Below are 14,998 nucleotides of genomic sequence, written 5' to 3'. Positions count from 1 at the left end.
AAATAGAGATCCCAAAGAAGCAGCATGGTTCAATAAGACCAGGTCATGCAAGACTTACCTCTTTCCTTTTTTGGTTATATGGGAAAAAAAGAGGCAGATCAAGGAAAGCTGTAGTTTACCTACCTACATTTTCCACACATTCATACATATGTATGTATATATATATATATATATATATATATATATATATGTTTTGTTAATGCCATTTGTTTTTAACACTAGTAAGTTCCAACGTCCATCCACCCTTCATTGATCTTTCGTACAATAACAGTCATATAATACACATCTGTTATCTGTTGATTTCAAGTTTTTAATGTCTGGTGTCTCCCCACTGTTCTATTCTCAGTCGTATTGAGTAGACATGATGTGGTGCCTCAGAAGACTCTATCTCAGAACAGCATCTTTGAGATAATCAGACCGCTAACCAAAGATCATAGATATGTCAATAATGTCCCAAGTACTGTCTACTAAAGATACAAGAATTCCAGTGACTCCCACTTACCTACAGGATCAAATACAAAATCCTCCACTGAGTTTAAGTCCTGTCTGACCTGGCTCCTTCCTGCCCTTCCAGCCTTTTTACATCTTATACCCTTCCCCCATGCTATTTTGAGATCTGTTAACATTTGTCTCCTATTTAATGTTCCTTGTAAAAGGATGTTCCATCTCCCAACTGTCTCCCACGCTTAGAATATCTTCTTTCTCATCTTTACCTCCTCGTTTCCTGGCATCTCCTTCAAGTCTCAACTAATCTTCTGCAAGAAGCCTTTCCTGATCCCTTTTAATGCTGTCATCTTCCCTCTGTTGATTATCTTCAATTTATCCTATCTGTCCATAAGCATTTGCATGTTACATTATGTAAAAGCTCCTTGAAAGCAGGAATTACCTTTGCTCTTTCTTTGTATCCCCATCACTTAACCCAGTGCCTGACTGAATAGTATGTGCTTAATAAATGTCACTTGACTATGTGAATGACATTTTATTGAAAGAGACCACAAGTACATATAGAAATATAAAATAAGAAGTTTGGCACATGCACAGACCCTAATAGCTCGCTGGGTTGATAGAACTTCTCTAGACACTAGGGCTTATTGTGATGGTGTGTAAGAGGGGTGAATCTGAGAAAAGGATGTTTAACCATGTATAATTTGTTTTTTCTTCCACATATTTGCTATAACAAATCTGAAGTTCATAAGTTTCTTTCATTCATGTAGTCACCACCCTAGTTTAGACCTCTCTCACTTGGACCATTGCAAAAGTCTCTCCGTTGGATTTCTAGCTTTCACAATTTCCCCCTTTCATTCATTCCCCACATGGCTGCCATTTTTAGTTTCCATAACATACAAGTTTGACTATGAGAGCCAGAGTCACTTCAGTGACTGTTGTTCAATCATTTTTTCAGTCATGTTCAAATCTTCATGACTCCATTTGTGGTTTCTTGGCCACTGATGGAGTTTGCCATTGCCTTCTCCAGATCATTTTTATAAATGAGAAACTGAGGCAAGTAGGCTTAAGTAATTTGCCCAGGGTGACACAGTCAGTAAATGTCTGAAACCAGATTTGAAGACTCATAAAACGAGTCTTTCTGACTCCAGCCTGGCACAATGTACACTATGGTGTCACTTAGTTACCCTACAGCTCTCTATTGTCTCTACAATAAAATGCAAACTCTTCAGTTGAAAGCTCCTCACAACCCAGTTGCAGCCAACCTCCCCAGTTTTTTTTTTCCTTTGGTCCATTAATCCCCTTTACATGCTCTACAATTTGGTCACATTCGCCTTCTTATTGTTCTTTGCATTTGACATTCCACCTCATTCCTGTTCCTTTTTGCTGACATTCTTCCTCACTCTTCCCTATTTCAATCCTTAGTGTCCCTCAGAGCTCAGCTTAGATACAGGCTCCTACAGGAAGCCTTTGATAATTGGAGTCTTCTCACCTTTCCTGAAAAAAGAAAGGTGGAACCTCAGAAGGCTATATCCCAAAGAGAGGAGAAGAAGTCATCATTTTATGATTGTGCCTATTACATAGCAGGCACTGGGCTAGCCCCGGAATACAAGAGCTCTCTTCCAGGTTTATCTCAAGAGCTTCCTTCTATGGTCAGCATTTCTTGACCTTCTAGCCCCCATATTCTCTCCCTCCTTAAATATATCCATGTATATCCATGCATGTATGTATATCCATATCTTTTTAAGTGCTATAATTGCTCTAGTCAGAAAAAAGTTTTGCAAAGACACTCTCAAGGTCTCTCCCTCTCTTTTAATAAAACTTTTTTATTTTCAAAACACTTGCATAGATAATTTTCAACATTCATCCTTGCAAAATCCTGTATTCCAATTTTTCACTCCCTTTCCCCCCAATCTCTTCACTAGACAAGTTATCCAATATATGTTATATATGTGCAATTTGTCTATACATATTTATATAATTATCTTGCTGCACAAGAAAAAATCAGATGAAAAAGGGAAAAAAGGGGAAAAAAACAAAATACAAATAAACAACAAAAACAGTGAAGATACTTCATTGTGATCCATACTCAATTCCCACAATCCTCTCTCTGGGTACAGATGGTTCTCTCCATCACAAGACCATTGGAACTGGCCTGAATCACCTCGCCGGTGAAAAAAGCCATGTTCAAGGTCTCTTAAGAACTTTGGAATTGATTGTGCACCATGGAAGACACTTGCACAAGACCATTCAAGAAGGCTGAATGTGCCCTCATCAGAAAAGGTGCTGTGCTCTATGAGAAAAGTAGAATTGAAGTAATTCAAAAGAAATACGAAAGATACAAATTTTGAGAATCCATGGACTATTTCTGCCCAACCAGGAGCAGAGTCTTCTGAGTTCAGATTGGTCTGATCAGCCACAGTCAGACACACTGGAACTTGACTCTAACATAGTGATGTCATTTTGGTTCTCTTTGAGAATAAAGGAAAACAAACAACTAACCAATAATCTCCCCAAGAGAATAGAAATTCCTTGAGGGTGAGAACTATTTTTCCTTCCATGTTTGCATCCCAGGTTGAACATGTTGCCCCACATACAGCCAAATGCTTAATGAGTGCCTTGAGTTGGATTGGATAACTCTGGGCAACACTCAAACCCCAGCCCTAAGCTCTTGTTTCTCCTGCCCAGATGCTAGGAAATTATTTCATTTATCTTGAGGATATTTTGCGTAGACCTGTACATATGTACATGTGTTTCTCCCTAAGTAACATAAGATTCTTGAGGGTAGAAAATGTTTTATTTTTACCAATGTACCCTCAAAGCACAATGTCTGATGCATGATACATCCCAATTGAATGTTTTTAAAGTTTATTTAAAGGCCTTTTGCATGTAAGCAAAAAGGTATCCTTGGGGCAGCTAGTTGGGGCAATGGATAGAGCACCAGCTCTGAAGTCAGGAGGACCTGAGTTCAAATCTGGATTCAGACACTTAACACTTCCTAGCTGTGTGACCCTGGGCAAGTCACTTAACCTCAATTGCCTCAGGAAATAAATAAATAAATATTAAAAAAGTATCCTCCCCCAAAATGCTATTTGTAATTTTTTGTGAAATAAGCAATTAATAAATAGTGGATGAAAGAATGAATGAAACTTCCGCCCTTTGGAGAAAACATAGTTCTTTAAAAAGACACTTTGGATTTGAAATAAGGAAAATATTGCCATTTCCCACCTAACAAAATTAGTGATCGTGTTTCTATCACTCAAAGCGTTATTGCAATAGTTAATCCATGGAAATTTAAATATTCCTTATTCTCTCTTTCTGCTGCCAGGTTTGTGGCCAGGGTCATCTCTGGTCCCTTGATGAATTTGAGATTGTAACTCTGTATAAATGAGAATGATGCAAAAAATCATTAAATTAAATGAGAATGGTGCAAAGAATCACAGCTGATCTGTGGCACAACCAGGAACCGGATACTGGTCTCTTAACTTACTACCTCAGGAAATATTCTTCTATACCCCATCACAAATCTATTAACAAACATTTACTGAAAGCCGACTTGTTTGGATGGGGCTGCGAGTCAAGTCTCATAGAGCCCAGAATAAAAGGCATGATCGATTCATCTGGTCCTCAAGGTATGTTTATAGTGAAGTGTTGGGCGTCTCTCAGGAAGCCATGTGACATATTGGAACGAGTGCTGAATTTGGAGTCAGAGTCTCTTGATTTGAGTAACAGCTTCGACTTACTGTACTTCTTGGGCAAGTAATTTAACTTTTCTAGTCCTTAAGATCTTCCCACATTTTTTTCCACCCCTACATTTTTGATCCAAAGACTGTACATAACACCGTGCACACAGTTTTCTGTTTTTATGGATACCTGCAAAGAAATATGTTCCACGGCCATTTGGGCCTAGTAAGGGGGAGATTTGTCTGTCTTTGGTCCAACAAGTTTATTTCCAGGTCCTGGATTGATGTAGTTAAATGATGACATATCACACCAATGAACAGAGGTAGAGACAAATTGAATTGTCTTTTTCTTCTCTTGTGTGTGACTAGAGAGAAAAATATATTCCTTAGAGCTCATTATATTTAATTCTTCTGAGTTGAGATCTCTGTTCTTTCTTTGCTCTTTGACTTTTGCCTTGAGTTTCTTAACATTATAACTAGAGAGCAGATAAGCTGCCCTTTCTCTTTCATTCTCTTGGTTTCTTTGCTTTAAGGTCATTCAGACATTTCATTGGTCATAGTTGTGGAATGATTCTTTAATATATAACCTATTTCTACATGACCTTGACAAAACAAAATGCTTAATGATTGAAGCCATCTAGAGTGGAAAGGGCAGACTCTGGAGGTAAGGATATCTTCGAGCAAAATCTGAACATCTCCTTGTTGAGTATATTATAAGGTAGAGGAGTGATTGATATGTAGGATGATGTTTTTGAAAGATCTCCCAAAATCTTGACACATTAGAACATTGAGACGAGTCTATTAAGGTGAATTGGATTTTAACAATGCAAAATCTTATTCTTAGGTACAGAAAAATCAATCCTACAAGCACAAATAAGATAGATATAACTATGTAGAAATTTTATTTAAAAAATATATCATGGTTTTAATGAATTGTAAGCTGATGGTAGACACAGAAAACCTAATGCAGTCTTATATTGCTTTAAGAGATGCATAATGTCTAGAACTAGGGAAGTAATGGTATTGTTCAATTCTACCTTGGTCAGGGATATATGGAATATTCTCTTGAGTTTTAGGAAGCACATTTTAGGAAGACTATTGATAACCAAAGAACATTAAGAGGTGGGTAATTAGAATGATAAACTTATGAAGAATGGACAGGAATATTTAGTCTGGATAAGAGAATAGTTAGGGAAAGGGAATGATAACTGTCAGCAAGTATTTGAAGAGCTGCCATATGGACAGATCTTATCCCGAGAAACTGGTACTTAACTATCATTCTGAAGAGCTAAAAATGAAATGTAGCAAGATGGGGGATGACAAAAACTTTTTCTCCTGGCAAATTGTTTTAACTCTTACCTTGTGAAGAAATAATCTGAAAAGAATTCTTCAGTAACAATGGCAGATATCCTGAAAGCTGAATGGTAGGCCTGTAGTTTAGAAGTAAGAAGTCAAGAATATTCACAATCGTTAAAGGTGGTTGGTTGTGATCTTTCTCACAGCTGAAGTTTGTCTATTATTCATGTCTTTACTTTATTGTTTGTTACACCGGTAACTTTGATGTTTAATTTAAGCCTAGGAGACTATGGATTTTGAAATATATACAAATATATTTATATAAACATAATTTTATAAATATGCACAGCTGCTTATAGGAAAAGGTATTTCTCTAGTTCATTAAATGTTTAATAAACTGGGTGAGAGCTCAGAGTGAATTAATTAATTAATGAAACAGATGTTGCAATTTTAATAATTAATAATAAAAAGTCCAACATACTCCTGGATTATGCTAGATTTTAGGATAATGAGAATAAATACACTAATGAAGCAAATAATAAGCTGTGGGGTGGCCATTCCATGTAGGCTACATATAAGTATGGTCATTCCTAAATTCTGCTCATGTACTTAAGAAGAGCAAATTTTTTTCTGATCCAAAAAGAAAATAAAGTATTACTCTGTACATATATGGGGAGAGGGTCTATTATAGGGGAACTTTCCAATGCAAATAACCCCATCTCTTTTCTAGAAGATCCAAGTAATGATAGATGTCTGAAGTGCTGCTAGAAAAGTTTATCATATGGTGTTAAACATATACTTTATATGTAGATCAAAGTTCAGGACAATGGTAGTTATCTGGAAAGGTTTAAAGTCACATTGAGACCCTCTGACTTACTTTTTTAAAAAGCCAAAAATTCAGCAATCTCACTTAAATCCAGATGAATCATGAAAGTCACTCAGAGAAAGGCAGGACTCAAAATATCAGGGATAGGTTGGCAAGAAAATAGATGGAGAATTTGAATCAATGAACGAGTTGCAATGAATTATCTTGGAGGACTTGTGGGAAATAGTTCCAAATAATGTCACTAAGTCACTAAGTGACCTGGAGAACAATGGTAGAGGAGATATACAACCACATTTCTAGTGTACTCATTTATACACTGACAATTTTAGATAAAAACAAGGATCTGACTATGGGCATGGATGAAATTCTCTTTCCTTGATCTTTCTATTTTATCTTGGCCAGGCAAACCAAATTTGAGATAGTCTGGATAGAGAAGTTTCTGATGGTCAAAATGGAGCTCCCAGATCTGGGCACCATGGACAGAGACAGTCACAAATACATGGTAAAGACTAATCTAAATTGGAATTGTCCTCTGCACCAAAAAAAAAAAAAAAAAAAAAAAATGGGGGGAGGGTGGATATTGGCAGACAAGACAGGCAGGACAGAAAAGTCTTGGAATTAGTCTGTCAAGTATCATCTTTTAGTAGAGTAAGTATGATAGTGATGTACCAAGAGGTTTTTTTTCTTCTTTTTTTATTAAAGCTTTTTATTTTTCAAAATATATGCACGGACAATTCTTTAACATTAACCCTTGCAAAACCTTGCGTTCCAGTTTCCTCTCCTTTTCCCACTCCCCTCTCCTAGATGGTAAATAGTCCAATATATGTTAAACATGGTATAAATATATGTTAAATCCAATATACGCAGACATATTTATACAATTATTGTGCTGCACAAGAAAAATCAGAGCAAATCAGTAAATAAAAAAGAAGCAAAATAAAATGCAGGCAAGCAATAATGAAAAGAGTGAGAATGCTATAATTGTGAACCCCATTCTGTTCCCATGGCTCTCTCTCTGGGTGCAGATGGCTCTCTTCATCACTGAACAACTGGAAATGGCTTGAATCATCTCACTGTTGAAGAGAGTCACGTCCATCAGAATTGATCACTGTATAATCTACCAAGAGGTTTTAATTATAGAAAAAGCATATGGGAGAAGTAGAGGGAAATGGTGAAGACATAGTAGACTAAAAAGAAAAAAATTAGTAACTCTAAAAAGCCCAAAATAACAGATTCTGACATTTAAAGATGTCACAACATCTAGTCTGGTAACATTTCTTTAAATATATTGAGTAGATGGGCTAGGGAAGCAGATTGTCCTGGGCAGGAAATTGTTGTTTTAGACGGCTCAACCCTGTGAAATGTTTCTAAATCAAAAAATGGCAAATACCTTTCCATTCCATTGCCCAATGATGTATTGTTCAACATCTCCCTCTAAGGAAAATAATAATAGCTGACAATTATATGGGGATATAAGGTTTGTTTAATTTTCCTTAATAATTTTTAAAATAATTTAATAATTTTTCCTTAATAATTTTTTAATTTTCCTTAATAATTCTGTAATAATTTTAAATTATTTAATTTTGAATATCATATTCAATATGCAAGCTAAGCAACCTACATGAATAACTCCAATTTATGGATGAGAGAATTGAAGCACAGAGATGAAATGGCTTGCCTCAGGTCACATAGCTAGTATGTGCTTAAAGTAGGATTGGTACATGGATCTTTTTCATTCCATGTCCTACACTGTATGCATTAGGACTTCCTGTCTCTGCTGCCAGGCACTTAAGGAAGAAAACATGAGTCTTGCTCAGAAAGAGATTATTTAACATGTACTGGTCTACCTGCCATCTAGGGGAGGGGAGTGGAGGGAAGGAGGGGAAAAGGTGGAACAGAAGGTTTTGCAAGGGTCAATACTGAAAAATTACTCATGCATATAACTTGTAAATAAAAAGCTATAATAAAAAAAAAAAAGAAAAAAGAAAGAGATTGTGACTCACTGGGGAAAAAACCCTGGCTTTGTAGTACAAACCCTGACTTTGGAGCCAGAAGACCTATATTCAATTCTTGTCCCTGGTACTTATTACTTATATGTGATCTTGGGAAGATCATTAAGTTCTGTGGGTCTCAATCTTCTCAATATAAAAAAAAAAATTCCAGTTGTGTGCTGGTGCTAGTTCTCACCAGCTCTTGCCAATGGTTAAATTTTCAGTGTGAACATTTCCACCTGGGAAATCAGCAAAAGCTTCAAACTGGGGCTTGATTTATGGTTTCGTTGATTGCACAGACTTAAGAAAGTGATTGATAAAATATTTGTAATGCAGATTAAGCCTCAAAGAATGCCAGACTTTTTTTTCTGGAGGGTCAATTGTTAAATATTTACAAGCACACCTCTAGTTTCTTCTAATTGGAAAAAAAAAATCGGTGATCATGTAAGCTCTGTTAGAATGTCATAAGTAGGTAAGTAGAAACGAAGTGCTCTGTGAGTTAAGAAATAAGAGGTAGCGATGGGATGAGGGAAGCCTTCCTACTTGAGCTGGCATTGAAACAGAGCTTTGAAGGATTCTAACAGACAGAGAGAAGGGGATTGGGGTTTGTACTGGACATCGCAGTCATAACATCCATTTTGAGGAGCCGTAAGGACTGCTCTCTACTTTGATTGGGACGTTGTGTACTTAGAAAGAGCTCTAGACTCAGGAATCATGGGTTGAGTCTTGATTCTTTCACTATGCATATGAGCTTTCCTATTACTTCATTTCCTCACCTGTAATATAAGAACACTAGACTAATTAATCTATGATGCTTTCCCAAACTACCATTTAACCAGTTTCTGTGATTCAATTCTAAGTCCTGTAAAGTAGTATAGATCACGGAAGATACCATTTGACAAAGGAAAAGCTCATTGTTGAATGTGGAGTGTCAACAATTATTTTTTCCAATTATGACTTGCAAATCAACAGGCAACTTATCAATTTATTCATCAATATAGATGTCTTAGATAGGTCCTGAATATGGATAATGAGCTGAATGCTGAGTTGAATTGTAGAAGGAGCCACAATGAGTTGCATTCAAGAAAGTCCAGTGTTCTTTTTAATCCCCAATTACCATCTAGAACAATGGTCCATCTCTTTAACATTTATATCTTCCCAATGATACTATATGATGGTGAATTTTGGAACATGGCAACTGCAAAAGAAATAAAATTATAAATACCCTCCCCCAAAGTAAAAGACTCAGGTCACAAAGCAAATTCCAGTATATTTGTAATGCTGGCTAATATATGAAAGGCCAAATATCAATGAAAATGTAGATGAAAAAATTAATGAATAAATGAATGAACAAAACCATTTATTATATTTTTACTATTTGTCGAACAATGTAAGCTCTAGGAATACATGGGAAAAAATGAGGCAGGTCTTACTCCCAAAGGGCACACATTCTTTTTGGAGAATGCAACAAAATAGGATGATTCAACAGCAGGGCTAATGGCAAGATTCAGAGACTTTAAATTGAAAGAAAAATAAAGGAAAAGGTATTATCAAGGATATGTATGACACAAAGGGGAAGTGGACCGATGATGTAGCAATGATAAAGGGTGACATATGAGTAGCTTGAGTGATTATATAATATTAATAAGAAATAGTTAACATTTATGCAGGACTTACTATGTGACAGGTATTGTGTTAAGTGCTTTACACTATTCGATCCACCCAACAACCATGGGAATTAGCTATTATTATCCTCATTTCATAGACAAGGAAATTGAGACAGACGGAGAGGTGAATTGACCAGGTTCACACAGTAAGGATCTGAGCCCGGATCATGTCTTCCTGATTCTATGCCCAGTGCTCTCTTCACAAGTCACCTAGATACCCTGAGTTACTAAAAGAACATGCCGGCCTTCAGTACTTTTGGCAGGGCCTCTATGGAGAATTTAAGATAAAACAGGCCTGATAATCATAGAGGAAGAGGAGGTGCATATGGGGCTTTGATTTGCCTTGCTGAAAGGAACACTTACAGCAATCAAATCCCTGGTCCATCTATCAGAGCAAAAAGAATGACCAGAGGTCATCTACTTTCCGTTGCTGAAGCACTCCTTGTACATTCAAAGACTATAAATACACGGCTTAAGCACTTTCTGACATTCTGTATAAATAATATTGCTCATGAAATTTTTAAAAATCCTTCGTAAAAGAGTACAGTAGTTAATTTTTGACAAGTAAGTCTCAATAGTCTAGCATAGCTGTCACTACAGCCATTAGAAAGATTAAAAGTCAATGGGCAAAAGTCTCCAAGTACAAAAACTTCCTCTGCAGTTAGAGATGACACGATTCTTTTTAAGCCACGGGGACTTGACTTTAATATTCCGATGGATTTATGGCTTAATCCATCTGAGCATCACCTCTCATGAGAGAGCTGTGACTCATCTGTCCTTCCTAATTCCATGGACTCTTACCCATACAAGGGGTCCACCCAAAATTAAGTATCTTGATATCATCTCAGCAGTAACAAATACAGCAAGCAGACTGTCTACTTTGATCTTAATAAACAATGAACCCGCTTCCTTTGCCAGCCATACATCTCGTCAATGATACTGTTTGCTCTGCTTCATGTGATTGTTATGATGTAGACATGAAATGTGTCCTGAAAGCCTTAACTGATGAGTTGGGAATAAACTTCACTTCACATCAAAACCCCGTTTTGCGTGATAGATCTCCTTTCTTGGCTGCCATATAAAGATAATAGACATTTAAGCTTTGTGTGCATCAGGGTGGTTGTTTTGGATTCTGAGTATCTGGAGGATAGGAATCATGTCTGTTTAACCCACTTGGCACAAATCTTAGAACTCTGTCAACCACATTTTGGATAATAAAATGATATAATTATAATATGGAGTTCATAATATTTCATATGATCTAAAGTGAATTTCTAGGTAGTAACAGGCCATTCCCACTGGAGAAAAGAGAGCTCAACATAAACAATTTATATATCTCTGATACTTTGAGGTTTATAATCTGTTTTCTACCATTTCAGCTTTATTGTTGAAATAGCCAATGAAAGTTTTACTATCCTGATTTTGAAGATGAGGGAAGGAACTGAAGCTCAGAGAGGTTATTACTTATTACTTTTTTTTTATTTGCTCAAGACCACATAGAATCACATAACATTCAGAGTTAGGAAGAATTTCAACATTCATATAATTCAAAACATTACTTAAAGGAATCTCTTCTGTAATATAGCTAATAAGCAAAACAGTGATAGTGAAAACTGAATACCTTTGACTCCAAGATCACTGTTTTGCAAAAATTTACTTTTGTCTAAGTAAATCCTCCTTAAGGGGCAACCTTTTAACATTTAAAATAATTTGAGTTGGAAATTCTAACCTTCACTCTCTGTGTCCCCTCCCTCCTTCCTGAGATGGTAAATAATCTGATATGTTTTATACAAATGCAATCATGTAAAACATTTCCATATTAGCCATTTCATATAAGAATATTCAAACAAAAAAAAAAAAGGATGAAAGAAAGAGAGTGAAAAATAGCATGCTGCAGTCTCCATTAGACAGGGTCAGTTTTTTCTCTGGAAATGGATAGTATTCTTCCATTGGGAGTCCTTCGGGATTGTCTTAGGGATTGTATTGCTGAAAAAAGCTAAGTTATTCAAGATTCATCATCATACAACATTGCTGTTACTGTATACAAGATTCTCCTGGTTCTGTTTACTTCACTATGCATCAGTTCATGTAAGTCTCTTCTGAAATCATCCTGCTTGTCATTTCTGATAGCATAATAATAATCTGCCACAATCATATATCACAACTTATTTAGTCATTCTCTAACTGATGGGCGTCCTCTCGATCTCCAATTCTTAATCACCACAAAAAGAGATGCTATAAATATTTAGGTCATTTCCCCCTTTATTTGATGTCTCTGAGTTACAGACCAGATAGTGGTTTTGGTGGATCAAAGGATCTGTATTGTTTTATTGCTCTTTGGGTATAGTGATAAACAATATTTTTAAAAATATATTTCAATTTATTCAGTAGTACAACATCTTTTTGTATCACCAAAATGTATTATTAATAACAGTGTGTAATAATAATAACTAGCATTTTAAGATTTGAAAACCACTTCATATGCTCCCTCATTTGATTTTCACAATAATCCCATGGCCGAGGTGCTATTATTGTCACCATTTTTCAGGAGAGGAAATTGAGATTGAGTAGGGCTAAAATCTATCAGAGACCTGTGTGAAATCTCAACCAATATGACAAGCCTCCCTAAAGAGGAAGAGGGACATCAGAAAGCTTAAGGAGGGGGTGAACTTACTTAAGTCATAGAGAAGGGCAAAAAGGAGAAGGAGGAGGAGAGAAGAGAAGGGGAGTGGAGGGGAGGAGAAGGGGAAGGGGAAAAGAAGAGAAGAGAAGAGAAGAGAAGAGAAGAGAAGAGAAGAGAAGAGAAGAGAAGAGAAGAGAAGAGAAGAGAGGAGAGGAGAGGAGAGGAGAGGAGAGGAGAGGAGAGAGCGCGCACTATACCTTTGTAAGATATTATGAATAAGAAAAATTCAAGAAAACTTGGGAAAACTCATGAAATAATACAGTTCAAAATAAGAATGAGAACAATTTGTATGTTAAACACAATAGAATAGAAAAGAACCACGTTCATTGAAAAATCCAGAATTCATATGAATCCATCTACCAATGCTGACTGCAGAGGACTAACAACAAACACTGACCCCTCTGTCTTGGTGGAGAGGTGATGGACTGGAGGGGTCGAAGGAAGGAAGTCTACATACATGGCCTGAGTTTTTTTTGTTTGCTTTATTGTACTTTGTTATAACAGAGGGCTCCAGTGAGGTGAAAGGATCAATGGAAGGTGATAGTGATATTTTATTTTAAAAAAAGCATCAATAAAACATTTTTAAAAACCTGTTTCAAAAAGGTAAATCTTCAGGAGTTCAGATCAAGCAGCTTCCAGAACATCAAAGGGAAAACTTCTGGAAAGCATCCTTGACCTCCCTATCTTTTCTCCATTAGAAAGTTGATTGGTAAATGCAGGGAAATAATTCTGGGCAGGGTAGAAATGAAACAATACATTTGCAATGTCCAGAAGTCACCCAAGCTGAGCAGGTTTCTGAATTTATTACTGTAAGTTTTTTCTGAATTCAAAGCCCATTTACTTTAGGTGAAGTAGGAATTCATAATTCAAATTTGAAAGATCTCTAATGTATGTTGCAAAAAGGGGAAAGCCCTCAGATGCAACAAAATATCAACAAAATGAGACACATAGACGAGTTTTCTTTTAGAATCCACATGGGAATAAAATGGATTTGACAAAATGCATTTAGGCTTTTGCCAAATGCAAACTATTTGAAAATCCCCCCCCCCCCCGATATTCCCAAACCCTAGGATGTCTCTGACTTTGTCTCCTGCTAACCCCATATTACTTTAATTTGAATTCTCATTATTTTATACTTGTCTTTTTATTGCCAACACCTAGCTCAATGGTTGGCATATGGTGCTTAATAAATATTTGATGATTGATTAAACTAGAGAGGGAAGAACCACTATATATTATCTTTATAATACGATAAATGATAATATTATGTGGGGGTAGGAATGGATCTAAATCTGTGATCTCGTTGGCATAACAAACTCCTCGTGGAAACCAATGAAAATTAATAATTATTCTGCATTAATCATAGAGCTCATTTAGCATATGAAAAGTTACTTGTCCAGGTTCCTATGGCCAGTGTATATCAGAAGCAGGCCTTGAATCTGACTCTAAGGCCAGGTCTTCTCTATTCACTAATATTGGTACAAAAAGGAGAATATAAGTATCAAGCCAAAGGAAGGATCTCTCTCTCTCTCTCTCTCTCTCTTTCTCTTTCTCTTTCTCTCTCGCTCTCATTCTTTCTCTCTCTCTGGCCATGGGACAGAGAGACAGAGACACACACAGAGAGAAAGAGACACACAGAGAGACAGAGACAAGGAGAGGGAGGAGAAAAGGAAGAGAAAAGACCAAGAAAGATAATGATCACAATTATGAAGGTGAATTTTAAGCAAGAATATAGAAATGGTTCAATTCTAGTCAAACTATGAATATAAGCAACTATATCGGTGATAAAAACAATAAAAATTGCTTGATTTGTTAAGTGATACACCAAAGGCCTTTGAAAAAATATAGAAATTATGTGTATTAAAATACTAAAAAATATAGAAATAAACATACCTTTCATTAATATGATAAATATCAACTTAAAACTTAAAGTTAACATTATTTATAATGAAGAGATATTGAAAAATTTGCCAAGAAAATCAGAAGTAAAGCAAGAATATCCTTTGTCAGAATTAGGATTTTATTTGATTCTAGAAATTCTAGCTATGGCATTAAATTAAAAGAAAAAAGATGGAAAAAGCACAGACAAAATTATCTCTCGTTGTAGTTTATAAAATGATTTAGAGAATACAAAAAATTCAAAGAAAAATTGTTCAAAACAACTAATAAATTCCATTAAAAAGCAGGACATAAAATACTCCCCTAAATAAAATCCCAGACTTTCTTGTATACTAGTAACAAAGTTCAGCTGGACAAAGAAACTTCATTCAAAATAATTGTAAAATCCATAAAATATTTGAGAATTAAATCTATCAAAGCATATTCAATATATATGTGGCTAAAGGCATATCAATATCAATAATATCAATAATCAATAACTGATTTGTGATTTTTCAACAGTAACATAT

Source organism: Sarcophilus harrisii, chromosome 3, assembly GCF_902635505.1.
Source record: "Sarcophilus harrisii chromosome 3, mSarHar1.11, whole genome shotgun sequence".
Lineage (NCBI taxonomy): Eukaryota > Metazoa > Chordata > Mammalia > Dasyuromorphia > Dasyuridae > Sarcophilus > Sarcophilus harrisii.
The sequence above is the reverse complement of the archived record's forward strand: the minus strand, read 5'-3'. Positions refer to the sequence as shown.